The sequence below is a fragment of the Megalops cyprinoides genome, chromosome 25, assembly GCF_013368585.1.
Source record: "Megalops cyprinoides isolate fMegCyp1 chromosome 25, fMegCyp1.pri, whole genome shotgun sequence".
Taxonomy (NCBI): domain Eukaryota; kingdom Metazoa; phylum Chordata; class Actinopteri; order Elopiformes; family Megalopidae; genus Megalops; species Megalops cyprinoides.
This window is the reverse complement of record NC_050607.1, coordinates 19,965,035-19,992,614: the sequence shown is the minus strand read 5'-3', so window position 1 is coordinate 19,992,614 and position 27,580 is coordinate 19,965,035. Positions and strand designations below refer to the sequence as shown.

At 42.0% G+C, this 27,580-nt stretch overlaps 1 pseudogene; it reads left to right on the top strand.

The window, feature by feature from the left end:
- The first annotated feature begins 650 nt into the window (after positions 1-650).
- LOC118771742 lies at positions 651-26,853 on the top strand (annotated as a pseudogene).
- The last annotated feature ends 727 nt before the right edge of the window (positions 26,854-27,580 follow it).

Genomic DNA, 27,580 nt, shown 5'->3' with positions numbered 1-27,580 from the left:
TTTCCATTTTCTTTACATCACAGATACACATTTACATACAAGTACATCAGCATTTTCATTGATGAGGCTAGAAAAAGAAAAGGAGAGTTAACAATTCATAGAGTCTGAATAAAGTTACAATGAACAAGGCCAATCACCACTTCGCCACCAAAACCTAATAAGGGGGGGGGTTACTAGGATCTCCAAACGACCAGGCAGGTCAGTAGGGCAATAGAGGGCAATAGATATTGATGAATCTCACCAACACTCCTCTGGCTTCGACATCAGCACACAATATACCCTGCCATCAACCACCCGATTCACCCTTTTAATGATAAAGTCCCCGCCCTTGAGCAGTAAGGCGACTCCAGAGGTTCGATTTTTATTGTCTCCAGACCACAACGAATTACCTGCAGACCATCTGTTTTCGAATGATCTATATTTTTCTAAGAAGGGGATCCCGCATTCTTGAAGGAGAAAGCAGTCCCCATAAGTGTTAAGTAAATGTCTAAATACAGAGTGACATTTGACAGTAACATTCAATCCCCTTGTGTTAAGAGAAACAAAGGAAAGGGACTCCATTGAAATAGGAGGTGGGCCATTATCTTTTTCTTTTTCTTCTTTTCTGTTTCCTGAATCCGACTATAGTCCCTCATGACGGCACCCCAGCGATGGACGCGGACCCCGGCGATCATAGTCGCCTCGCGACTGTGCGCGCGACACAGTTCCAGCAGGACGGCTTCCACAAGCCTGCTGGCCTTTGGAGACTGTGCCGCACCCGCCCCCTGGCCCAGGATGGCGCTGCAGAGAAGAGAGTGTTAGTGAGGGTGGGTGACTGACAAAACAAGAACCCAAGCATGGAAGTGTATGTGAGAGTATGAAAGAGTAATTACACTCTAAGTGCTAAGGAGCTAGTGGATAGTGAGGAGATATTTGCTGAATGTTACAAAAAGTATTACATGTTTACAAATCGCTTAGCATCGCTTGAAGCTTCTAGAAATGGGCATGTAAAGCAGATATGGAACAAGTCGTCTTTATCATCTGCAGCTACCAAATACACTGCATGACTTGTTAACTGAACAGCATTTAAAAATGTACAAGGTATCCTAAATCTTTCTTTATGTCAAGTGTGTGTAGGTGTAGGCATTTTAAAATTTTATGCAGTTTGGACAAGAGGTTTTAGGCTTAATGGAAAGGACAGTTTTTACACAATGATTTACTGATTTTGTTTGCAGGTGTTTGAGAGAAGGAGGAGAGAGATCCAGCAGCTGAAAACAAGTCTAATGGAAACAGGCATCCTTGACTTCATACAGAAGAATTTTGTCTTTGCTCAACAGGTTTTTCCATGCACAGAGAAAGATACAGTCGACCAGCAGATAAATCAGTGAGGCACTGTTTTGAAACACTATGTCAGGGACATTGAAATGAGCATGCCTACAGAAATTGCTGGGTTGATCTAATAGTGATGAGTGTGTAAAACTGGAAAAGTACACAAGATCAAACTACACCTTAACCTTTCTGTTTTCAGACTCTTTTGGACATTGAATGGCCATCTCCAGATGATGATGGAGATGAAAATGAAGATTTTGATATGGAGAGGGCAGCTACAGTTGCCGGTTTCCTGAGACAGTTCATCCTCAAAGGTAGGGATACTGTGCTGTGATGAAGTTGATGGGCTACTGACTAGGAGTTGAATGTAATATACGTAGGTAAAATTAATTTTCAAAAGTAACATTGAACAATGCAGCAAGTTGAAAAACTGAAAACCCAAACCACATTTCATGTAACATCTAACATTGCCATTTGACAGAATCCGAAGAACAGATCAAGGAACTTGTAATGTTCTGGACCGGCTGGCATATTCTCCCTAAAAAATTGTCACTGCAGTACTCAACTGAAATGCAGTTCAAGGCAAGCACATGCTTTGAAATGCTAACCGTCCCTCTTGGATTTAGCCAGTATGATGATTTCAAAGATGAGCTTCTGGCTGCACTGTCTGTAAATAAGTTTGGTTTTGGCCTTATTTAAAGAGGCCAAGTTCATTATGAGGCCTACCTTGCCTCCTGTTCTTTTATCATGCCACGTGTTTGACAGAGTGATGATGAATAAATGAAATGAACTGGTTTGTTTAACTGTTTAGACAAAGTTGATTATAAGGCTTACCTGGCCTCCTGTTCTTTTACAATGCCTCTTGATTTCATACTTGTCATAGTGATGATGAGTAAATAATGAAAAAATACTGGTTTGTTTAGCTGTTTAGAGAAAGTTGATTATGAGGCTTACCTTGCCTCCTATTTTATCACGCCTCTTGTTATGATAGTTGTTTGTCATAGTGATGATGAATAGTCAAATCATCTCTTTTTTTAAACTGTTTAGTTAAGAGGCCTACCTTGTCTCCTGTTCTTTTATCATGCTTCTGGTTGTCATACTTGAATGTTATACCTGAATGTGTTTGTCGTCATAGTGACGATGAAAAAATGATGCAAACAATTGTTTATTACACGATATTTGTTATGCCTATTAAGATGACATGTGATGTACTTGGGCATGTGACTACAGCTTTTCAGAAATAGCTTCAATAGTAATTGTAATATGGAAGCAGATTCAATTGCATATTGATCAGAACATCTTTAGTTATGTAACAGTGATGTAACTCAACTCATATTCATATTTACAAAAGTTTTCCCAATTACATGCCAAATACTCTGAGCACTTCTGTGTACAGTTCAAATCCATAGTCTGTGGATTCTTTCAGAGGGTCAGTCTGTCGTAGCTGATCTTTCTGTGCTTCAGATAGAAATACATCAACATCTGGAACCTGTACTTGATCATTAAGAGGTGGCCCTGACATGTCAACAAGGTGTCCATGCTGTGCGTTACAGAACAATAACAAGGTCAGTATTAGTCTGAAAGTGGAGCTCTGAAAAGAAACAAAATCTACGTAACTTCACAAAAACAAAGTGCACATAAAAACAATCCTCTCAGCGGTGTCTTTTCAGCAAAGGTGACCAGAGTCTGCTATCTAGTACAGTTTTGGAGTTATCTGCAGTCAAATTATGCCATTTTTCACTGTTGGACCCTCTGTGATTACTAGGGAGTTCTACAGTATGCCGCCATCAAAATGTCAGTATAATAAGACAAATTGCACCTCAAAATACTCTTTCTGGTCTCTTCTTCTCATTGCATGTGCCTGGGATGTGAATATATGCAAGGCTTTGTCTGAAAACAGCAAACAGTACTGAAAGGGGTCAGAGGTCAGGTTGAAAAAAGCCCTAAAAGAGGCCTCAGTTTGCAGGCCTGTCCTAATGCCAAAATAAATGCAACAATGAAAAGTTATACATCAAATTAAAACTCATGATCTGCCGCATTCAGTGCCTGGGATGTGAATATCTGCAAAGCCTACTCTGCAGTAAGTAGCTATAATTTCTTACGCATTTACGACAGCAATCTGCAAATTGTAGAAATCTTGTGAGTAAAGTTAACAGCTTGATAATAACAATTGTTCATTTTGAGTTCAAGTACGAAAATCTAACTGACTTAATGGATTTCAAACTGCTAAATGTTGACTTGCTGAACACTGATAGCTGTTGTTACCCCACATCAGCTAAACACTCGTATGTAACAACTTACGGCACTGCACTGTACAGGCTATGCGTGGCGTGTATTACTAGCACAGATGTAAACATAATGTTCGGTTAAATTGGGAACCGATCTCTTTTATCTGATTAACTGTCTGTTATAGAGCCAAATTGCTAATTTGCATCTACACATCGACTCAACTTTCGTAAAGGATGTTCAGGAAACCCAAAGCCGATGTTAAACCTTAAAACGTACTTAGTAGTGCTTTCGCCATAGGTCTGACTGCCACCCTAAAATTTCCAAAGCAAATAATAGCCTATACATCAAATAGATCTCAGTCTCTTCTTTTCAGTGATGATAAGCAGAACATTGTATCATATCTATTTCTGGGAAAACATACAAGAAAGTTGGGCTATATTTTGTCTCAGCAGCCCATTTGGCTAAGGCATCCTGGCATAGCCATATTGTCAAGCCTGTTAATTTACCATACCACAATTTAAAATCATATTAATAATAAGAAGAATATTTTTAAAAAATAATGATAAAAATAAAAATAATAATAATAAAATAATAACAATAATAAAAAGTAATATACATCAAATTAAAAATCTAATTTTTTTTCTTTTCAGTGATGATAAGCACTTCATTGTATCTTACCCATGTCTTGGATATAAAAATGAAGGTCTACATTTTGCCTTAAAACACAAGTATATATACCAAATAGAGCTAAATTAAAAGCAACAATAAAAATGATATATGATTGTGAGACCTAGGCAACGACCTGAGTCTCCAGGATGACGCTAAGTGGCCACACCAGCTCAGCAGTAATCACGCAGGCCTCAGGATTCCCAGGGAAAGATTTTTTATTTATTATTGAAGGCAAAAATGGTAGCCATCAATATTCCTCATAGAGGGAGTGCAGACACAAAAACCAAAATGAAATTCCAATAGAAGAACAAAAAAAAACAAGTTAATAATAACTTAAACAAAATTGACTCAAGTTAACCAGCTGCACCCAGCTGCAGCATGCCGGCCTGCACAGACACCAGCTCACTCTCCTCTCTGTCTATCATGCTGACCATATTTATATCGACTCGAACACCCCCTGAACAGGGGAGTCCTAGGGAGTCTACATTCAGAAACTGGATGAATTACATTTGAATAACAGTTTAACCAAACAAAAAAAGGTAACATTATATTCAAAATGACAACCACAACCAAAATAACAATAAAACAAACATTACATATACTAATAAAACAAACTACCAATATCCCTTCCTCCCCCCTCCACTCCTACGATGAACCTTCCTTAAAGTTCGCGCAAAACCTATGGCGAAACCTCAGAAAAGGGACGTAGTCAGGGCGCGCGCTTCCTCTGGCCACCTCCTTCCCCGAGCAGCTGGCTTCCTCCACACACCGAGACCGCGCATCCGGAAGAGAGAGAGACAGAGAGAGACAGAGCGGGAGAACACAAACAACCAATGTACACGGTACCTACTTAAACTACGAAACTAAACAAAACATAACAAGTACTATAACTACATATAACGATAACTGGAGGAGTGTTGTTTAATGGACTGAAAACTAAACCCGGAAATCATTCGGAACCACATTACATGATACCGAACTACTGTGCTGTAGGAAACCAGCTAGCAACTAGTGAGGCACCCATCGTACGCCTGAGCACACTCGCTATGCGTAGCGATCTCCGTGCGTTTATTTTAGGAACGAAGGGACAGTGGAGGAGCATCAGTTAGCTTCTCCACAATGATAAATGACGAGGATCCATTGGAGGGCAAGTCTGGTGCCAGCAGCCGCAGTAATTCCAGCTCCAATAGCGTATATTAAAGTTGCTGCAGTTAAACAGCTCGTAGTTGGATCTTGGGATCGAGCTGGCGGTCCACCGCGAGGTGAGCTACCACCTATCCCAGCCCCTGCCTCTCGGCGGCCCCTCGATGCTCTTAGCTGAGTGTCCCGCGGGGTCCGAAGCGATTACTTGTTCAAAGCAGGGCCGGTCGCCTGAATACCGCAGCTAGGAATAATGGAATAGGACTCCGGTTCTATTTTGTGGGTTTCCTGACCTGGGGCCATGATTAAGAGGGACGGCCGGGGGCATTCGCACTGTGACGCTAGAGGTGAAATTCTTGGACCGGCGCAAGACGGACGAAAGCGAAAGCATTTGCCAAGAATGTTTTCATTAATCAAGAACGAAAGTCGGAGGTTCGAAGATGATCAGATACCGTCGTAGATCCGACCATAAACGATGCCAACTAGCGATCCAGCGGCGTTATTCTCATGACCCGCCGGGCAGCGTCCGGGAAACCAAAGTCTTTGGGTTCCGGGGGGAATACGGTTGCAAAGCTGAAACTTAAAGGAATTGACGGAAGGAACGTAGGAACGTTACGTAGGAACGCTTGGGGAAACCTCTCGCATGCAGACCTTATAACCAAAGCCATAGAGAGCACACATGCAGACCTTATAACCAAAGCCTGGATGGTCAGAACTGTACCGTACTTCAAGGATAAAGGGGGACGGCAACAGCTCAGCAGGATGGAAGGCAAGCAGGAGCTTGCGTCGTGCATCAAAACAATAACAAGAAACACTTGCAGTTGGCTACTTCTGGCAACCCACCCGACCTGTCTTGAAACATGGACCAAGGAGTCTAACACGCGCGCGAGTCACAGGGCCGCACGAAACCCCGTAGCGCAATGAAATGAATAAAAGTCAGCTTTTGCACAACAAAATTACTATACATTGTGACAAACTATATATATGACAAACTATAGGGGAACTCCACCACAGTCATTGCATTTCCCCACATCTCACCATTAGTCAAATGAAAGAAAGTCAGCTTTTGCACGACAAAATTACTATAAACTGTGACAAACTATACCTCAAAATACTTCTTGGGACCTCCTCTCTCCATTGTACATGTTTTCTTGAGTATATTTCTAAGGACTTGCTTGAAATCATTTAAAATAACCCACACAGGTATGGTTGCAAGTGTTGTAAATCTCGCGCCGGGCCGTACCCATATGTGACAAACTGTACTTTACATACATATTTAAGGAATGTCCAGTGTAAAAGCATTGGCAGAGAATGGGGAAAACAATGGGTTTTTGAGGAACACTGTGTGTAGAGGGTAGCCAGCGCACACACTACATTGAAGACAACAACATCCTGAGACACAGCGTCCAGGTGCAATACTAGCCTCCACAGCTTGGTTCAGAGTGCACTACCATCCTACAACTTCATGTGCAACAGCAGCTGCATGGGGGGCATGAATCGCAGGCCCATCCTTACCATCATCACCTTGGAAACACCGGAGGGGCACGTTTTTGGTCGTCGCTGTTTTGAGGTGAGGGTCTGTGCCTGTCTAGGCCGTGACAGAAAGGAAGATAACTTGAGGAAGCTGCAGGAGAAGACTGCTGACAAGGCATCGAGCGGGACTAAACGCAGCTTCAAAGAATCTTACAAGTCAGCCCTGCAGCTTGGGTCAGAGTGCACTACCATCCTACAACTTCATGTGCAACAGCAGCTGCATGGGGGGCATGAATCGCAGGCCCATCCTTACCATCATCACCTTGGAAACACCGGAGGGGCAAGTTTTGGGCATCGCTGTTTTGAGGTGAGGGTCTGTGCCTGTCCAGGCCGTGACAGAAAGGAAGATAACTTGAGGAAGCTGCAGGAGAAGACTGCTGACAAGGCATCGAGCGGGACTAAACGCAGCTTCAAAGAATCTTACAAGTCAGCCCTGCAGCCCGAAGGAAGCAAGAAGATGTGGAGATGCTGGTGGACAGCCCCCTCCCCCTGGCACCCTGCTGCACGCTAATGCAGTGTACAAGAAATCTCAGCATGTGGCTGAGGTGGATCGCCGCTGCCCTCATCACGAGACGATACCCGAAAACAACGACGGCTCCACCCCTCCTTATAACCAAAGCCTGGATGGTCAGAACTGTACCGTACTTCAAGGATAAAGGGGAACGGCAACAGCTCAGCAGGATGGAAGGCAAGCAGGAACTTGCATCGTGCAAAAAACAATAACAAGAAACACTTGCACTTTGCTCCACCCCTCCTAGTCACCAGATTCGTGTAGAGGGTAGCCAGTGCACACAGTGGGTCTGTAAGTGTTGAAAATCCAAAATATTTTCATAAAATAAAGCTCATGCACCAAAGAGATAAGATAGCATCTGCCTGTGATATAATTTCCATAGTTTATTTATGGAAGAAAGTTTACAAAAAAAAAAAAAACACTCAAATTTGACATACCAGGTATGACCAACTTGTACAGACCTCTCTGATCCACCCAAATCAAAAAATATGTTTTCTTCTGTCTGACCGAAAATAGAAGATATGTTCCCTGCAATCATTGCAAGGTTGTTTTTATTCAAAAACATATAATTTCTCAATAACAACCCCTATTTAACACATAGTAAGTGCATTTTTGTTTGTTACTCAAGCTTATATACATTTTACAGGCTTTGTTGATATGTAACTTATTTGTTGTCCTGTCAGTTATATATGCAGCAAAACGGTAATGTTACTCTAAGCTCCGTTACTTTTCAACGTCTATTTCTCAGCCAAGCTACACTGAATTGCAAAAATAAGGCAGTTTATGGTTACATCTATCCAATTACCCACATTTTAGTCCAATCTCAATCATAATTGCAAATCCCCATGATCATAACTGTACCTTAAAATCAACTACCAGCCTAAATTACGAGCTAGATCTTGGCTAGCCCTACTCTGCAGTAAGCAGCTATAATTTCTTACGCGTTTACGATAGCAATCAGGCTATCTGCAAATTGTAGAAATCTTTTGAGTAACGTTAACAGCTTGATAATAACAATTGTTCATTTTGAGTTCAAGTACGAAAATCTAAGTGACTTAATGGATTTCATACTGCTAAATGTTACCTTGCTGAACACTGATAGCTGTTGTTACCCCACATCAGCTAAACACTCGTATGTAACAACTTACGGCACTGCACTGTACAGGCTATGCGTGGCGTGTATTACTAGCACAGATGTAAACATAATGTTCGGTTCAATTGGGAACCGATCTCTTTTATCTGATTAACTGTCTGTTATAGAGCCAAATTGCTAATTTGCATCTACACATCGACTCAACTTTCGTAAAGGATGTTCAGGAAACCCAAAGCCGATGTTAAACCTTAAAACGTACTTAGTAGTGCTTTCGCCATAGGTCTGACTGCCACCCTAAAATTTCCAAAGCAAATAATAGCCTATACATCAAATAGATCTCAGTCTCTTCTTTTCAGTGATGATAAGCAGAACATTGTATCATATCTATTTCTGGGAAAACATACAAGAAAGTTGGGCTATATTTTGTCTCAGCAGCCCATTTGGCTAAGGCATCCTGGCATAGCCATATTGTCAAGCCTGTTAATTTACCATACCACAATTTAAAATCATATTAATAATAAGAAGAATATTTTAAAAAAAATAATGATAAAAATAAAAATAATAATAATAAAATAATAACAATAATAAAAAGTAATATACATCAAATTAAAAATCTAATTTTTTTCTTTTCAGTGATGATAAGCACTTCATTGTATCTTACCCATGTCTTGGATATAAAAATGAAGGTCTACATTTTGCCTTAAAACACAAGTATATATACCAAATAGAGCTAAATTAAAAGCAACAATAAAAATGATATATGATTGTGAGACCTAGGCAACGACCTGAGTCTCCAGGGTGACGCTAAGTGGCCACACCAGCTCAGCAGTAATCACGCAGGCCTCAGGATTCCCAGGGAAAGATTTTTTATTTATTATTGAAGGCAAAAATGGTAGCCATCAATATTCCTCATAGAGGGAGTGCAGACACAAAAACCAAAATGAAATTCCAATAGAAGAACAAAAAAAAAACAAGTTAATAATAACTTAAACAAAATTGACTCAAGTTAATCAGCTGCACCCAGCTGCAGCATGCCGGCCTGCACAGACACCAGCTCACTCTCCTCTCTGTCTATCATGCTGACCATATTTATATAGACTCGAACACCCCCTGAACAGGGGAGTCCTAGGGAGTCTACATTCAGAAACTGGATGAATTACATTTGAATAACAGTTTAACCAAACAAAAAAAGGTAACATTATATTCATTGTAAAGAACTGTAACCTATGTAAGTCGCTTTGGATAAAAGCGTCTGCTAAATGAATAAATGTAAATGTAAATGTAAATTCAAAATGACAACCACAACCAAAATAACAATAAAACAAACATTACATATACTGATAAAACAAACTACCAATATCCCTTCCTCCCCCCTCCACTCCTACGATGAACCTTCCTTAAAGTTCGCGCGAAACCTCAGAAAAGGGACGTAGTCATGGCGCGTGCTTCCTCTGACCACCTCCTTCCCCGAGCAGCTGGCTTCCTCCACACACCGAGACCGCGCATCCGGAAGAGAGAGAGAGAGAGAGAGACAGAGACAGAGCGGGAGAACACAAACAACCAATGTACACGGTACCTACTTAAACTACGAAACTAAACAAAACATAACAAGTACTATAACTACATATAACGATAACTGGAGGAGTGTTGTTTATTGGACTGAAAACTAAATCCGGAAATCATTCGGAACCACATTACATGATACCGAACTACTGTGCTGTAGGAAACCAGCTAGCAACTAGTGAGGCACCCATCGTACGCCTGAGCACACTCGCTATGCGTAGCGATCTCCGTGCGTTTATTTTAGGAATGAAGGGACAGTGGAGGAGCATCAGTTAGCTTCTCCACAATGATAAATGACGAGGATCCATTGGAGGGCAAGTCTGGTGCCAGCAGCCGCGGTAATTCCAGCTCCAATAGCGTATATTAAAGTTGCTGCAGTTAAAAAGCTCGTAGTTGGATCTTGGGATCGAGCTGGCGGTCCGCCGCGAGGCGAGCTACCGCCTATCCCAGCCCCTGCCTCTCGGCGGCCCCTCGATGCTCTTAGCTGAGTGTCCCGCGGGGTCCGAAGCGATTACTTGTTCAAAGCAGGGCCGGTCGCCTGAATACCGCAGCTAGGAATAATGGAATAGGACTCCGGTTCTATTTTGTGGGTTTCCTGACCTGGGGGCATGATTAAGAGGGACGGCCGGGGGCATTCGCACTGTGCCGCTAGAGGTGAAATTCTTGGACCGGCGCAAGACGGACGAAAGCGAAAGCATTTGCCAAGAATGTTTTCATTAATCAAGAACGAAAGTCGGAGGTTCGACCATAAATGATGCCAACTAGCGATCCAGCGGCGTTATTCCCATGACCCGCCGGGCAGCGTCCGGGAAACCAAAGTCTTTGGGTTCCGGGGGGAATATGGTTGCAAAGCTGAAACTTAAAGGAATTGACGGAAGGAATGTAGGAACGTTACGTAGGAACGCTTGGGGAAACCTCTCGCATGCAGACCTTATAACCAAAGCCATAGAGAGCACGCATGCAGACCTTATAACCAAAGCCTGGATGGTCAGAACTGTACCGTACTTCAAGGATAAAGGGGGACGGCAACAGCTCAGCAGGATGGAAGGCAAGCAGGAGCTTGCGTCGTGCATCAAAACAATAACAAGAAACACTTGCATTTGGCTACTTCTGGCAACCCACCCGACCTGTCTTGAAACATGGACCAAGGAGTCTAACACACGCGCGAGTCACAGGGCCGCACGAAACTCCGTGGCACAATGAAATGAAAAAAGTCAGGTTTTGCGCAACAAAATTACTATACATTGTGACAAACTATATATATGACAAACTATAGGGGAACTCCACCACAGTCATTGCATTTCCCCACATCTCACCATTAGTCAAATGAAAGAAAGTCAGCTTTTGCATGACAAAATTACTATGAACTGTGACAAACTATACCTCAAAATACTCCTTGGGACCTCCTCTCTCCATTGTACATGTTTTCTTGAGTATATTTCTAAGGACTTGCTTGAAATCATTTAAAATAACCCACACAGGTATGGTTGCAAGTGTTGTAAATCTCGCGCTGGGCCGTACCCATATGTGACAAACTGTACTTTACATACATATTTAAGGAATGTCCAGCGTGAAAGCATTGGCAGAGAATGGGGAAAACAATGGGTTTTTGAGGAACACTGTGTGTAGAGGGTAGCCAGCGCACACACTACATTGAAGACAACAACATCCTGAGACACAGCGTCCAGGTGCAATACTAGCCTCCACAGCTTGGTTCAGAGTGCACTACCATCCTACAACTTCATGTGCAACAGCAGCTGCATGGGGGGCATGAATCGCAGGCCCATCCTAACCATCATCACCTTGGAAACACCGGAGGGGCACGTTTTGGGCGTCGCTGTTTTGAGGTGAGGGTCTGTGCCTGTCTAGTCCGTGACAGAAAGGAAGATAACTTGAGGAAGCTGCAGGAGAAGACTGCTGACAAGGCATCGAGCGGGACTAAACGCAGCTTCAAAGAATCTTACAAGTCAGCCCTGCAGCTTGGGTCAGAGTGCACTACCATCCTACAACTTCATGTGCAACAGCAGCTGCATGGGGGGCATGAATCGCAGGCCCATCCTTACCATCATCACCTTGGAAACACCGGAGGGGCAAGTTTTGGGCGTCGCTGTTTTGAGGTGAGGGTCTGTGCCTGTCCAGGCCGTGACAGAAAGGAAGATACCTTCAGGAAGCTGCAGGTAGGCAGCTTCAAAGAATCTTACAAGTCAGCCCTGCAGCCCGAAGGAAGCAAGAAGATGTGGAGATGCTGGTGGACAGCCCCCTCCCCCTGGCATTCTGCTGCGCGCTAATGCAGTGTACAAGAAATCTCAGCATGTGGCTGAGGTGGATTGCTGCTGCCCTCATCACGAGACGATCCCCAAAAACAACGACGGCTTCACCCCTCCTAATAACCAAAGCCTAGACGGTCAGAACTGTACCGTACTTCAAGGATAAAGGGGGACGGCAACAGCTCAGCAGGATGGAAGGCAAGCAGGAGCTTGCATCGTGCAAAAAACAATAACAAGAAACACTTGCACTTGGCTCCACCCCTCCTAGTCACCAGATTCGTGTAGAGGGTAGCCAGTGCACACAGTGGGTCTGTAAGTGTTGAAAATCCAAAACATTTTCAGAAAATAAAGCTCATGCACCAAAGAGATAAGATAGCATCTGCCTGTGATATAATTTCCATAGTTTATTTATGGAAGAAAGTTTACAAAAAAAAAAAAAAAAAAAAAACACTCAAATTTGACATACCAGGTATGACCAACTTGTACAGACCTCTCTGATCCACCCAAATCAAAAAATATGTTTTCTTCTGTCTGACCGAAAATAGAAGATATGTTCCCTGTCATCATTGCAAGGTTGTTTTTATTCAAAAACATGTAATTTCTCAATAACAACCACTATTTAACACATAGTAAGTGCATTTTTGTTTGTTACTCAAGCTGACATACATTTTACAGGCTTTGTTGATATGTAACTTATTTGTTGTCCTGTCAGTTATATATGCAGCAAAACGGTAATGTTACTCTAAGCTCTGTTACTTTTCAACCTCTATTTCTCAGCCAAGCTACACTGAATTGCAAAAAAAAGGCAGTTTATGGTTACATCTATCCAATTACCCACATTTTAGTCCAATCTCAATCATAATTGCAAATCCCCATGATCATAACTGTACCTTAAAATCAACTACCAGCCTAAATTACGAGCTAGATCTTGGCTAGCCCTACTCTGCAGTAAGCAGCTATAATTTCTTACGCGTTTACGATAGCAATCAGGCTATCTGCAAATTGTAGAAATCTTTTGAGTAACGTTAACAGCTTGATAATAACAATTGTTCATTTTGAGTTCAAGTACGAAAATCTAACTGACTTAATGGATTTCATACTGCTAAATGATACCTTGCTGAACACTGATAGCTGTTGTTACCCCACATCAACTAAACACTCGTATGTAACAACTTACGGCACTGCACTGTACAGGCTATGCGTGGCGTGTATTACTAGCACAGATGTAAACATAATGTTCGGTTAAATTGGGAACCGATCTCTTTTATCTGATTAACTGTCTGTTATAGAGCCAAATTGCTAATTTGCATCTACACATCGACTCAACTTTCGTAAAGGATGTTCAGGAAACCCAAAGCCGATGTTAAACCTTAAAACGTACTTAATAGTGCTTTCGCCATAGGTCTGACTGCCACCCTAAAATTTCCAAAGCAAATAATAGCCTATACATCAAATAGATCTCAGTCTCTTCTTTTCAGTGATGATAAGCAGAACATTGTATCATATCTATTTCTGGGAAAACATACAAGAAAGTCGGGCTATATTTTGTCTCAGCAGCCCATTTGGCTAAGGCATCCTGGCATAGCCATATTGTCAAACCTGTTAATTTACCATACCACAATTTAAAATCATATTAATAATAAGAAGAATATTAAAAAAAAAAAATAATGATAAAAATAAAAATAATAAAAATAAAAATTATAAAATAATAATAATAATAAAAAGTAATATACATCAAATTAAAAATCTAAATTTTTTTCTTTTCAGTGATGATAAGCACTTCATTGCATCTTACCCATGTCTTGGATATAAAAATGAAGGTCTACATTTTGCCTTAAAACACAAGTATATATACCAAATAGAGCTAAATTAAAAGCAACAATAAAAATGATATATGATTGTGAGACCTAGGCAATGACCTGAGTCTCCAGGATGACGCTAAGTGGCCACACCAGCTCAGCAGTAATCACGCAGGCCTCAGGATTCCCAGGGAAAGATTTTTTATTTATTATTGAAGGCAAAAATGGTAGCCATCAATATTCCTCATAGAGGGAGTGCAGACACAAAAACCAAAATGAAATTCCAATAGAAGAACAAAAAAAAACAAGTTAATAATAACTTAAACAAAATTGACTCAAGTTAACCAGCTGCACCCAGCTGCAGCATGCCGGCCTGCACAGACACCAGCTCACTCTCCTCTCTGTCTATCATGCTGACCATATTTATATAGACTCGAACACCCCCTGAACAGGGGAGTCCTAGGGAGTCTACATTCAGAAACTGGATGAATTACATTTGAATAACAGTTTAACCAAACAAAAAAAGGTAACATTATATTCAAAATGACAACCACAACCAAAATAACAATAAAACAAACATTACATATACTAATAAAACAAACTACCAATATCCCTTCCTTCCCCCTCCACTCCTACGATGAACCTTCCTTAAAGTTCGCGCGAAACCTACGGCGAAACCTCAGAAAAGGGACGTAGTCAGGGCGCGCGCTTCCTCTGACCACCTCCTTCCCCGAGCAGCTGGCTTCCTCCACACACCGAGACCGCGCATCCGGAAGAGAGAGAGAGAGAGAGAGAGACAGAGACAGAGCGGGAGAACACAAACAACCAATGTACACGGTACCTACTTAAACTACGAAACTAAACAAAACATAACAAGTACTATAACTACATATAACGATAACTGGAGGAGTGTTGTTTATTGGACTGAAAACTAAATCCGGAAATCATTTGGAACCACATTACATGATACCGAACTACTGTGCTGTAGGAAACCAGCTAGCAACTAGTGAGGCACCCATCGTACGCCTGAGCACACTCGCTATGCGTAGCGATCTCCGTGCGTTTATTTTAGGAATGAAGGGACAGTGGAGGAGCATCAGTTAGCTTCTCCACAATGATAAATGACGAGGATCCATTGGAGGGCAAGTCTGGTGCCAGCAGCCGCGGTAATTCCAGCTCCAATAGCGTATATTAAAGTTGCTGCAGTTAAAAAGCTCGTAGTTGGATCTTGGGATCGAGCTGGCGGTCCGCCGCGAGGCGAGCTACCGCCTATCCCAGCCCCTGCCTCTTGGCGGCCCCTCGATGCTCTTAGCTGAGTGTCCCGCGGGGTCCTAAGCGATTACTTGTTCAAAGCAGGGCCGGTCGCCTGAATACCGCAGCTAGGAATAATGGAATAGGACTCCGGTTCTATTTTGTGGGTTTCCTGACCTGGGGCCATGATTAAGAGGGACGGCCGGGGGCATTCGCACTGTGCCGCTAGAGGTGAAATTCTTGGACAGGCGCAAGACAGACAAAAGCGAAAGAATTTGCCAAGAATGTTTTCATTAATCAAGAACGAAAGTCGGAGGTTCGAAGATGATCAGATACCGTCGTAGTTCCGACCATAAACGATGCCAACTAGCGATCCGGCGGCGTTATTCCCATGACCCGCCGGGCAGCGTCCGGGAAACCAAAGTCTTTGGGTTCCGGGGGGAATATGGTTGCAAAGCTGAAACTTAAAGGAATTGACGGAAGAAACGTAGGAACGTTACGTAGGAACGCTTGGGGAAACCTCTCGCATGCAGACCTTATAACCAAAGCCATAGAGAGCACGCATGCAGACCTTATAACCAAAGCCTGGATGGTCAGAACTGTACCGTACTTCAAGGATAAAGGGGGACGGCAACAGCTCAGCAGGATGGAAGGCAAGCAGGAGCTTGCGTCGTGCATCAAAACAATAACAAGAAACACTTGCAGTTGGCTACTTCTGGCAACCCACCCGACCTGTCTTGAAACATGGACCAAGGAGTCTAACACACGCGCGAGTCACAGGGCCGCACGAAACCCCGTAGCGCAATGAAATGAATAAAAGTCAGCTTTTGCACAACAAAATTACTATACATTGTGACAAACTATATATATGACAAACTATAGGGGAACTCCACCACAGTCATTGCATTTCCCCACATCTCACCATTAGTCAAATGAAAGAAAGTCAGCTTTTGCACGACAAAATTACTATAAACTGTGACAAACTATACCTCAAAATACTCCTTGGGACCTCCTCTCACCATTGTACATGTTTTCTTGAGTATATTTCTAAGGACTTGCTTGAAATCATTTAAAATAACCCACACAGGTATGGTTGCAAGTGTTGTAAATCTCGCGCCGGGCCGTACACATATGTGACAAACTGTAATTTACGTACATATTTAAGGAATGTCCAGTGTGAAAGCATTGGCAGAGAATGGGGAAAACAATGGGTTTTTGAGGAACACTGTGTGTAGAGGGTAACCAGCGCACACACTACATTGAAGACAACAACATCCTGAGACACAGCGTCCAGGTGCAATACTAGCCTCCACAGCTTGGTTCAGAGTGCACTACCGTCCTACAACTTCATGTGCAACAGCAGCTGCATGGGGGGCATGAATCGCAGGCCCATCCTTACCATCATCACCTTGGAAACACAGGAGGGGCAAGTTTTGGTCGTCGCTGTTTTGAGGTGAGGGTTTCTGCCTGTCTAGGCCGTGACAGAAAGGAAGATAACTTGAGGAAGCTGCAGGAGAAGACTGCTGACAAGGCATCGAGCGGGACTAAACGCAGCTTCAAAGAATCTTCCAAGTCAGCCCTGCAGCTTGGGTCAGAGTGCACTACCATCCTACAACTTCATGTGCAACAGCAGCTGCATGGGGGACATGAATCGCAGGCCCATCCTTACCATCATCACCTTGAAAACACAGGAGGGGCAAGTTTTGGTCGTCGCTGTTTTGAGGTGAGGGTCTGTGCCTGTCCAGGCCGTGACAGAAAGGAAGATAACTTGAGGAAGCTGTAGGAGAAGACTGCTGACAAGGCACCGAGCGGGACTAAACGCAGCTTCAAAGAATCTTCCAAGTCAGCCCTGCAGCCCGAAGGAAGCAGGAAGATGTGGAGATGCTGGTGGACAGCCCCCTCCCCCTGGCACCCTGCTGCACGCTACTGCAGTGTACAAGAAATCTCAGCATGTGGCTGAGGTGGATCGCCGCTGCCCTCATCACGAGACTATCCCCGAAAACAACGACGGCTCCACCCCTCCTTATAACCAAAGCCTGGATGGTCAGAACTGTACCGTACTTCAAGGATAAAGGGGGACAGCAACAGCTCAGCAGGATGGAAGGCAAGCAGGAGCTTGCATCGTGCAAAAAACAATAACAAGAAACACTTGCACTTGGCTCCACCCCTCCTAGTCACCAGATTCATGTAGAGGGTAGCCAGTGCACACAGTGGGTCTGTAAGTGTTGAAAATCCAAAATATTTTCAGAAAATAAAGCTCAAGCACCAAAGAGATAAGATAGCATCTGCCTGCGATATAATTTCCATAGTTTATTCATGGAAGAAAGTTTACGAAAAAAAAAAAAAAAACACTCAAATTTGACATACCAGGTATGACCAACTTGTACAGACCTCTCTGATCCACCCAAATCAAAAAATATGTTTTCTTCTGTCTGACCGAAAATAGAAGATATGTTCCCTGTCATCATTGCAAGGTTGTTTTTATTCAAAAACATATAATTTCTCAATAACAACCCCTATTTAACACATAGTAAGTGCATTTTTGTTTGTTACTGAAGCTGACATACATTTTACAGGCTTTGTTGATATGTAACTTATTTGTTGTCCTGTCAGTTATATATGCAGCAAAACGGTAATGTTACTCTAAGCTCCGTTACTTTTCAACCTCTATTTCTCAGCCAAGCTACACTGAATTGCAAAAATAAGGCAGTTTATGGTTACATCTATCCAATTACCCACATTTTAGTCCAATCTCAATCATAATTGCAAATCCCCATGATCATAACTGTACCTTAAAATCAACTACCAGCCTAAATTACGAGCTAGATCTTGGCTAGCCTTACTCTGCAGTAAGCAGCTATAATTTCTTACGCGTTTACGATAGCAATCAGGCTATCTGCAAATTGTAGTAATCTTTTGAGTAACGTTAACAGCTTGATAATAACAATTGTTCATTTTGAGTTCAAGTACGAAAATCTAACTGACTTAATGGATTTCAAACTGCTAAATGTTACCTTGCTGAACACTGATAGCTGTTGTTACCCCACATCAGCTAAACACTCGTATGTAACAACTTACGGCACTGCACTGTACAGGCTATGCGTGGCGTGTATTACTAGCACAGATGTAAACATAATGTTCGGTTAAATTGGGAACCGATCTCTTTTATCTGATTAACTGTCTGTTATAGAGCCAAATTGCTAATTTGCATCTACACATCGACTCAACTTTCGTAAAGGATGTTCAGGAAACCCAAAGCCGATGTTAAACCTTAAAACGTACTTAATAGTGCTTTCGCCATAGGTCTGACTGCCACCCTAAAATTTCCAAAGCAAATAATAGCCTATACATCAAATAGATCTCAGTCTCTTCTTTTCAGTGATGATAAGCAGAACATTATATCATATCTATTTCTGGGAAAACATACAAGAAAGTCGGGCTATATTTTGTCTCAGCAGCCCATTTGGCTAAGGCATCCTGGCAAAGCCATATTGTCAAACCTGTTAATTTACCATACCACAATTTAAAATCATATTAATGATGAGAAGAATAATTTTTAAAAATAATGATAAAAGTAAAAATAATAAAAAAAAAATAATGAAAAAATAATAATAATAAAAAGTAATATACATCAAATTAAAAATCTAAATTTTTTTCTTTTCAGTGATGATAAGCACTTCATTGTATCTTACCCATGTCTTGGATATAAAAATGAAGGTCTACATTTTGCATTAAAACACAAGTATATATACCAAATAGAGCTAAATTAAAAGCAACAATAAAAATGATATATGATAACTGATAACTGATGAGGATCCATTGGAGGGCAAGTCTGGTGCCAGCAGCCACGGTAATTCCAGCTCCAATAGCGTATATTAAAGTTGCTGCAGTTAAAAAGCTCGTAGTTGGATCTTGGGATCGAGCTGGCGGTCCACCACGAGGCGAGCTACCGCCTGTCCCAGCCCCTGCCTCTCGGCGGCCCCTCGATGCTCTTAGCTGAGTGTCCCGCGGGGTCCGAAGCGATTACTTGTTCAAAGCAGGGCCGGTCGCCTGAATACCGCAGCTAGGAATAATGGAATAGGACTCCGGTTCTATTTTGTGGGTTTCCTGACCTGGGGCCATGATTAAGAGGGACGGCCAGGGACATTCGCACTGTGCCGCTAGAGGTGAAATTCTTGGACCGGCGCAAGACGGACGAAAGCGAAAGCATTTGCCAAGAATGTTTTCATTAATCAAGAACGAAAGTCGGAGGTTCGAAGATGATCAGATACCGTCGTAGTTCCGGCCATAAACGATGCCAACTAGCGATCCGGCGGCGTTATTCCCATGACCCGCCGGGCAGTGTCCTGGAAACCAAAGTCTTTGGGTTCCGGGGGGAATATGGTTGCAAAACTGAAACTTAAAGGAATTGACGGAAGGAACGTAGGAACGTTACGTAGGAACGCTTGGGGAAACCTCTCGCATGCAGACCTTATAACCAAAGCCATAGAGAGCACGCATGCAGACCTTATAACCAAAGCCTGGATGGTCAGAACTGTACCGTACTTCAAGGATAAAGGGGGACGGCAACAGCTCATCAGGATGGAAGGCAAGCAGGAGCTTGCGTCGTGCATCAAAACAATAACAAGAAACACTTGCAGTTGGCTACTTCTGGCAACCCACCCGACCTGTCTTGAAACATGGACCAAGGAGTCTAACACGCGCGCGAGTCACAGGGCCGCACGAAACCCCGTGGCACAATGAAATGAAAAAGAGTCAGCTTTTGCACAACAAAATTACTATACATTGTGACTACTATATATATGACAAACTATAGGGGAACTCCACCATAGTCATTGCATTTCCCCATATCTCACCATTAGTCAAATGAAAGAAAGTCAGCTTTTGCACGACAAAATGACTATAAATTGTGACAAACTATACCTCAAAATACTCCTTGGGACCTCCTCTCTCCATTGTACATGTTTTCTTGAGTATATTTCTAAGGACTTGCTTGAAATCATTTAAAATAACCCACACAGGTATGGTTGCAAGTGTTGTAAATCTCGCGCCGGGCCGTACTCATATGTGACAAACTGTACTTTACGTACATATTTAAGGAATGTCCAGTGTGAAAGCATTGGCAGAGAATGGGGAAAACAATGGGTTTTTGAGGAACACTGTGTGTAGAGGGTAACCAGCGCACACACTACATTGAAGACAACAACATCCTGAGACACAGCGTCCAGGTGCAATACTAGCCTCCACAGCTTGGTTCAGAGTGCACTACCATCCTACAACTTCATGTGCAACAGCAGCTGCATCGGGGACATGAATCGCAGGCCCATCCTTACCATCATCACCTTGGAAACACCGGAGGGGCAAGTTTTGGTCGTCGCTGTTTTGAGGTGAGGGTCTGTGCCTGTCCAGGCCGTGACAGAAAGAAAGATAACTTCAGGATGCTGCAGGTAGACAGCTTCAAAGAATCTTCCAAGTCAGCCCTGCAGCCCGAAGGAAGCAGGAAGATGTGGAGATGCTGGTGGACAGCCCCCTCCCCCTGGCACCCTGCTGCGCGCTACTGCAGTGTACAAGAAATCTCAGCATGTGGCTGAGGTGGATTGCCGCTGCCCTCATCACAAGACGATCCCCGAAAACAACGACGGCTCCACCCCTCCTCATAACCAAAGCCTGGATGGTCAGAACTGTACCGTACTTCAAGGATAAAGGGGGACGGCAACAGCTCAGCAGGATGGAAGGCAAGCAGGAGCTTGCATCGTGCAAAAAACAATAACAAGAAACACTTGCACTTGGCTCCACCCCTCCTAGTCACCAGATTAGGTAGCCAGTGCACACAGTGGGTCTGTAAGTGTTGAAGTGTTGAAAATCCAACAAACAATAACAACCCCTATTTAACATATAGTAAGTGCATTTTTGTTTGTTACTCAAGCTTACATACATTTTACAGGCTTTGTTGATATGTAACTTATTTGTTGTCCTGTCAGTTATATATGCAGCAAAACGGTAACGTTACTCTAAGCTCTGTTACTTTTCAACGTTTATTTCTCAGCCAAGCTACGCTGAATTGCAAAAATAAGGCAGTTTATGGTTACATCTATCCAATTACCCACATTTTAGTCCAATCTCAATCATAATTGCAAATCCCCACGATCATAACTGTACCTTAAAATCAACTACCAGCCTAAATTTCGAGCTAGATCTTGGCTAGCCCTACTCTGCAGTAAGCAGCTATAATTTCTTACACGTTTACGATAGCAATCAGGCTATCTGCAAATTGTAGCAGCTTGATAATAACAATTGTTCATTTTGAGTTCAAGTACGAAAATCTAACTGACTTAATGGATTTCAAACTGCTAAATGTTACCTTGCTGAACACTGATAGCTGTCTATAGAATTTGGGGAGATAGAATTGCATAGAATACTTGAAATTGTGCAATGAAAATGTACTTTGTGATCTGTTAGAATCATCTATGTGACTGTGATCTATTAGATTCACCTGTGTGACTGTGATCTGTTAGACTGATCTGTGTGACTGTGATCTGTTAGATTCACCTGTGTGACTGTGATCTGTTATTCTCCCCTGTGTGACTGTGATCTGTAAGTCATCTGTGTAATGTGGTATGTGCCAGTGTTAACAGCCTGCTCTTCTGGTACATACAGAACATTCCTCCTTGATCAGAATGCAGTGCAGTGCCTCAGTTATGACTCAGGTATGCAGACTGAGTCTGATCTTCAGACTGGCTTTTTTTGAGGCATAGAGGCCTCTGTGTACCTCATGTCTGCCTCCTGTCAACTGCAATGTTCTTTAGTCTCAGTCCTCTTTGCTGTTCCAAGCTAATGACTGACTGCAGATGATTTAGCAATGGAAAACATGCACAGAAGGAGAAAAGCCCCGTTCCAGAACAATCGCTGGAAGCTATGCGCTCAAACCAGCCTCAGCTCATGGGGGCATATCTGGCATTTTTAGTCACCATTACGAAATAATCTGTGTGTCTGACTCACAAGTGGCTAGAAAATGTGGTCAAAGTTCATTTGTGGTGCACAGGTTCAGTTGTGGGTAGCACAATAACCTTGGCACAACCAGTATTAAGAGCAAAACATGTTCAGTGGGGTTTTATGCCTCCCAATACATAACATACAGACTTTTTAGGTCATTTCATGACAGTATATTAAATTATATATACACACAGACAAATAAATGATTTCTTAATATTCAATTAAGATCCAGACATAATTGGTCCTTTAAGCAAAATATTATTGAGATGTTTATCTTAAGATTCAATATGCAACTGTCCCAAGAAACAAGAGAAGGTGGAGCAGCTTGGAATATTATGTCTATTTTCCATGCTCCTGCAGTGGTGCAGAACTGCCGTAACCTTTGACCTCTGCGTATCCCCCAAGTGTAATTTCACAAAAACAAAGTGCACATGAAAACAATCCTCTCAGCTGTGTCTTTTCACCAGTGACCAGAGTGTGCTATCTAGTACACTTTTGGAGTTGTCTGCAGTCAAATTATGGCATTTTTCATTTTTGTGAAAAAAGACTAAAGTAGTGCTACAGATTTAACGCCGCCCTGCAGGTCAAATTAAAAGCAGCACAGGAATGCTATACACCAAATTCAAGCCCTTGACTTTTAAACATGGACAGGTAAATTTTTGCCTTTACTATTCATTCTGTTTTATCCTATTATTACCAATGTTATTTATTTATTATATAGCAGCAACTTGGGGAATCATTTTCTCTTTAATGGACGTATGTGTTGCATCGTAGTAAATAAGACAGAGACAGAGAATAACTTATGTGTGTGAAAGTCATGATGAACTTTATCTCATATTTTAAACATGGACAGAAAAATAAGACAAGGAATTACAAAAACAGGATGGGTTTATTCTAAATATTATATTAGCTCCTTGCGCCTGATTTAAAGGAAAAACAGCTAATTTAATAACACTATACTGCCCAGTGAAGGCATGTTTTAATTTAGGCGCAAACACAAACATTATTTCTAAATCTACCTGGTTTGCACCTACCTTAGTAAATCAGGGGGCGAGTCTTTATTTGTATCGCAAAACTGATTAAAGCTTACCTACAGAGCGAACTCTCCCGTTCTCTGCTACACCTGTCTTAAACAAATAATTCCCTTTTCACCATGTCTCACCCTGCACATTTAACCATATTTCATGTATAGGAAAATCATAATCAATGAATTATTAATATTGTAATGACTAGAGGAAACTCTCGCTGATGTATGTTTTCATCAGCGTAATTAAGCTTCTCATAATGTTCAGCTAGCATTGGCTATATGTTTTTAACGTTAAATAGCTGTTTCTTCAAAGCTAAAATTTGCCAGAATTTTTCCAATCTCCTGTTGAAATTGCACCGGTTTTAGCATACGTGCTAAAGGGCAAATCACACCGGTGTGACCATACGCTCGAAAGAGTAAAAAAAAACTCTTATCTTTTTAACAGGGATTTTTCTTGAACCTTAAATATAATTCAACTGAAAAACAAATAACCCTAACCGCTACACGCCCCGGTCATCATCCATGGCGATGTTTCACTGTAGACATCGCCCAACCCTAGTACATACATTTTATTGTCACAGAAAAAATGTTATAAATTAATGACATACATACAATACATGCCTTAATTCATGTGGCTGAAATTCATGACAAGAAACAGAAGAAAATATGACAAAAAATACATGAAATACAACTATTTACAAAGCCTTGTGATGATCCATACGGTGAGCAGTTACAAAGCATTTTGAGGTCATGTCAAGTCTTCCCAGAGAGGCACACAATTCTTTTACTCTGCTTCTGTGGCAGAGTCACACAAGGGCGTACACAAAGGTGTGATTTAAAAAACAAAGACACCTTTGTGTTGGTGGAGGAGGGGAAGCAGAGAGGGGGAGAAGGTTACACTCATAAGCTGTTTTTGCATATGAACTCCGGACAATGTCCGGATAGTTGCTCGTTCACACATGTAGCACATAACAGTAGATTGTCCGTGTCAGACGCCTTCTCACCTATTGGAAATATTCCGTCTGGTTTAGGTGAGGGGCGGCGCCTAGGTAGAGTGTGCAGGAGACAGGACATGACGCAAAAACTACGCTGCAGAAATCGCAGTGGCTGTATTGGAAACCGCCTACTGCATACTGCGTATTACAAAAGTATATACTGTATGCTATTTTTCAGTGTAGTACCCAGTATGCGACCATTAATCATTACATTTATAGCATGTTACATTGTCGAGTGAAATAACTGCGAGTTTAGAAATGTCCAGATTTTTTCGTGGTATTTTCCAGTTTGATGCCATTAGCGTTCTCACGAATGAAAAGTATTGAGTTCACGAAAAGTATTCGCGAGTTTACGTATTTTCAGGTTTTTTTCTTTTCAATGTCTTACCTTTCGGTGGTACGGCCACATAATGCGGCACGGAGGAGGCGAAGGCAAACATAGCTATTGTACTTTTGGGTAGCCTATAAAAACATCACACATAGCCATCCAAATGGTGCTACCGGTACACATTATTTATTATTAATTATACATTTATCATAACAGGAAGGTAAGTTTTTGTTGTCCGCTATGTAATCACCAGTTCACTTATCTCACTGTACCTTCACTATACCACTATTGAGAATAAGAAATACCTTATTAATCCCGAAGGAAATTTGAGTGTCACAACTGCACCGTCCGGCACACATCAAAACAACAAAAGAATAAATTGAATAAAATAAATAGAGGGGTACCCAGCTTAGCTAGCTACTAACCAGATAATAAACTACTAACCAACGTTATTAATGAGACAAGTTTTGGCAGTATAGCTATAGCTAACTATCTCTTTAACGATCGTTGGACTCATTGAATAACATGTATTTGGATGTATCTGCAATATCGACGAAAGAGTGGAAAACAATATAGAGGCACGCAGAAGAGAGTACGGAGCTGATGTTTGTATTCTTCCGGTTTCGCGCCAGTCGCATGATAGAAAGGTCATCAACACACCCACTCGCTCGCTGTGGATTCTCCGGAACATGACCTGCTCTATTCATTTTCATACTCAGACAGTATAACAACCATGTTATTTCTACACACGTCTGTGTCTTCTGCAGAGAAGAGACATGCCCCCACCACTGCCAAGGGGTTCTCGTCTTATGCAGCAAACAGCACCAGCAGGGGCACTGTGGCCTGTTTGTATTGTTGTTGATTCCACCCCCTTAGCTGTCCTTGCATCCCTTCCCAGGAGATTCAGCAACCATTCACACTTGGCCTCAGGTGACTGTAATAGTCCCCCTCCCCACTGTCAAAGGTAATGGCCCATCAGTCTGGAAAGTTTGTAAATGGCAAGCAAAGAAGAGACAATAAAATCCTTTTACACTTTAATGAAAATGCTGTATTCGAACTCAAACATGCAATGGATAACATTTGATGAATGGAATGTGCAATCATCTTATATTACTGGAATAATACAAATTAAGAAAAGAATGAAAGAAAAATAACTTGTCAGTCCCAATCAGGATGCCAAGCTTCAAAATAGTTTCTGTCTGGTTGAAGGCAAAGGTAGACATCACTTTTTGTTTGCCCAAAAACAACGACTGTCGTTTACACTTGGCCTCAGGAGACTCCAACTTCAAGGCACCCATACCCTGAAAATGGCCCAACCCCAGCTCACCTGAAAGGGGCTTTCAATGAAGGTGATTGGTTCATCATGCCTTCAGATGGAGAGCTTGAAACATTTTTGGTATAAATACAGGAGGTAAATTCAAGTCAGCCCATTGTGTTTTTTGACAAGACACATACTCTGTTCCTGCGATTGCTTGATTTTTTTGCTTGCGACTTTGCTTTACCTGCTTATTTGCTTTCTCTTGCTTAACTTTTTTTTTGCTCCTGCTAAACTGCTTTGACAATGGCTGAACAAGCTCAGAAGAGGTAAGACTTATATTTTTATTCCTTATCTTTATTTGCTTGTGTTATTGGTGTTTCCTTCAGTGGAATTTTTCTGCATTTTGAGCTTCTTTATTTTACTGTTATGAATGTCTATCTTTTTGTCATTATCTTGAAGGTCTGCACATCGCAACATTGTGCACTGTTTGCGGTGCAAACAGCCTCAGGAGAACCTCCCTGTACACCTGGCTAGGGTGTGTATGAAAAAGAACACGCCAGAAGAAAGAGCGGCTGAGTTTCAGAAGGCCAAGAAATCCGCCAGGGAGTGGGTCCGGGCCAACGAGTCCTGGGATTACCACCATCTGTGTGAGATTCTGCCCCACCGGCCCTGTCGTTTCGCGTTGGTGAAGGAGCTTATTAAGCGTGGTGTCTACATCACCAATATGCCCCACGAGTCAGATATGGTCTTAGACTCTGCGTGTGATGCTGCCACAGCCACGGCTGCCACTGCCAACACCTCTGCTACCACCTCAGCAACGGCCACCACTGCCACCTCCGCTACCAGCTCTGCCCCCTCTTCACCACAGATTGATTCCAGTGACCCATAATAGGATGAAACAGAATGAATAGTAACGGCAAACATGTAACTGTCCATGTTTAAAATATGTGATAAAGTATTATCATGACGTTCACCCACATAAGTTCGTCTCTGTCTTGTTTACTACGATGAAACATACATCCATTAAAGAGAAAATGATTCCCCAAGTTGCTGCTGTATAATAAATCAGTGCTGATCTATTTTTGTATTTTGAAAGTAGGGAAACTCCACCACAGTCATTGCATTTCCCCACATCTCAACTGCTCATCCTCCATCCCCAGCACACACTATGGACATGCTAATTTGACTGGCCACATCTATTGTTTTGCTTAATGGTCCTCTTCTTCTGCTGTTGCTTCTGCTGTCTTCTTCAGCAGGGAGCAGTAAGGTTCTGAACTTTTCAAGGGCCTGTAAAGTTTCAAGTTTTAAAATGATCCGAGTCATGAAAAGCATGTTAAATGAAAGCATGCTATGAAACACATACGTCTATTAAAGAGAAAATGATTCCCCACGTTGTTGCTGTATAATAAATCATTGCTGATAGAATAGAATAGAATGGTCTTTATTGTCATTATACTCAGGTACAATGAAATTTTGCATGGCTTCTCCCAATGTAGTAAAAAAAGCCAGATTGACAAATAAATACAACAAATAAAAAAATAAAAAGCAGTGCCAGTAAGATAGTAGTAGTAGCAGCAAGATAGCAGTAATAGCAGCAGAATTTACACATACACAGA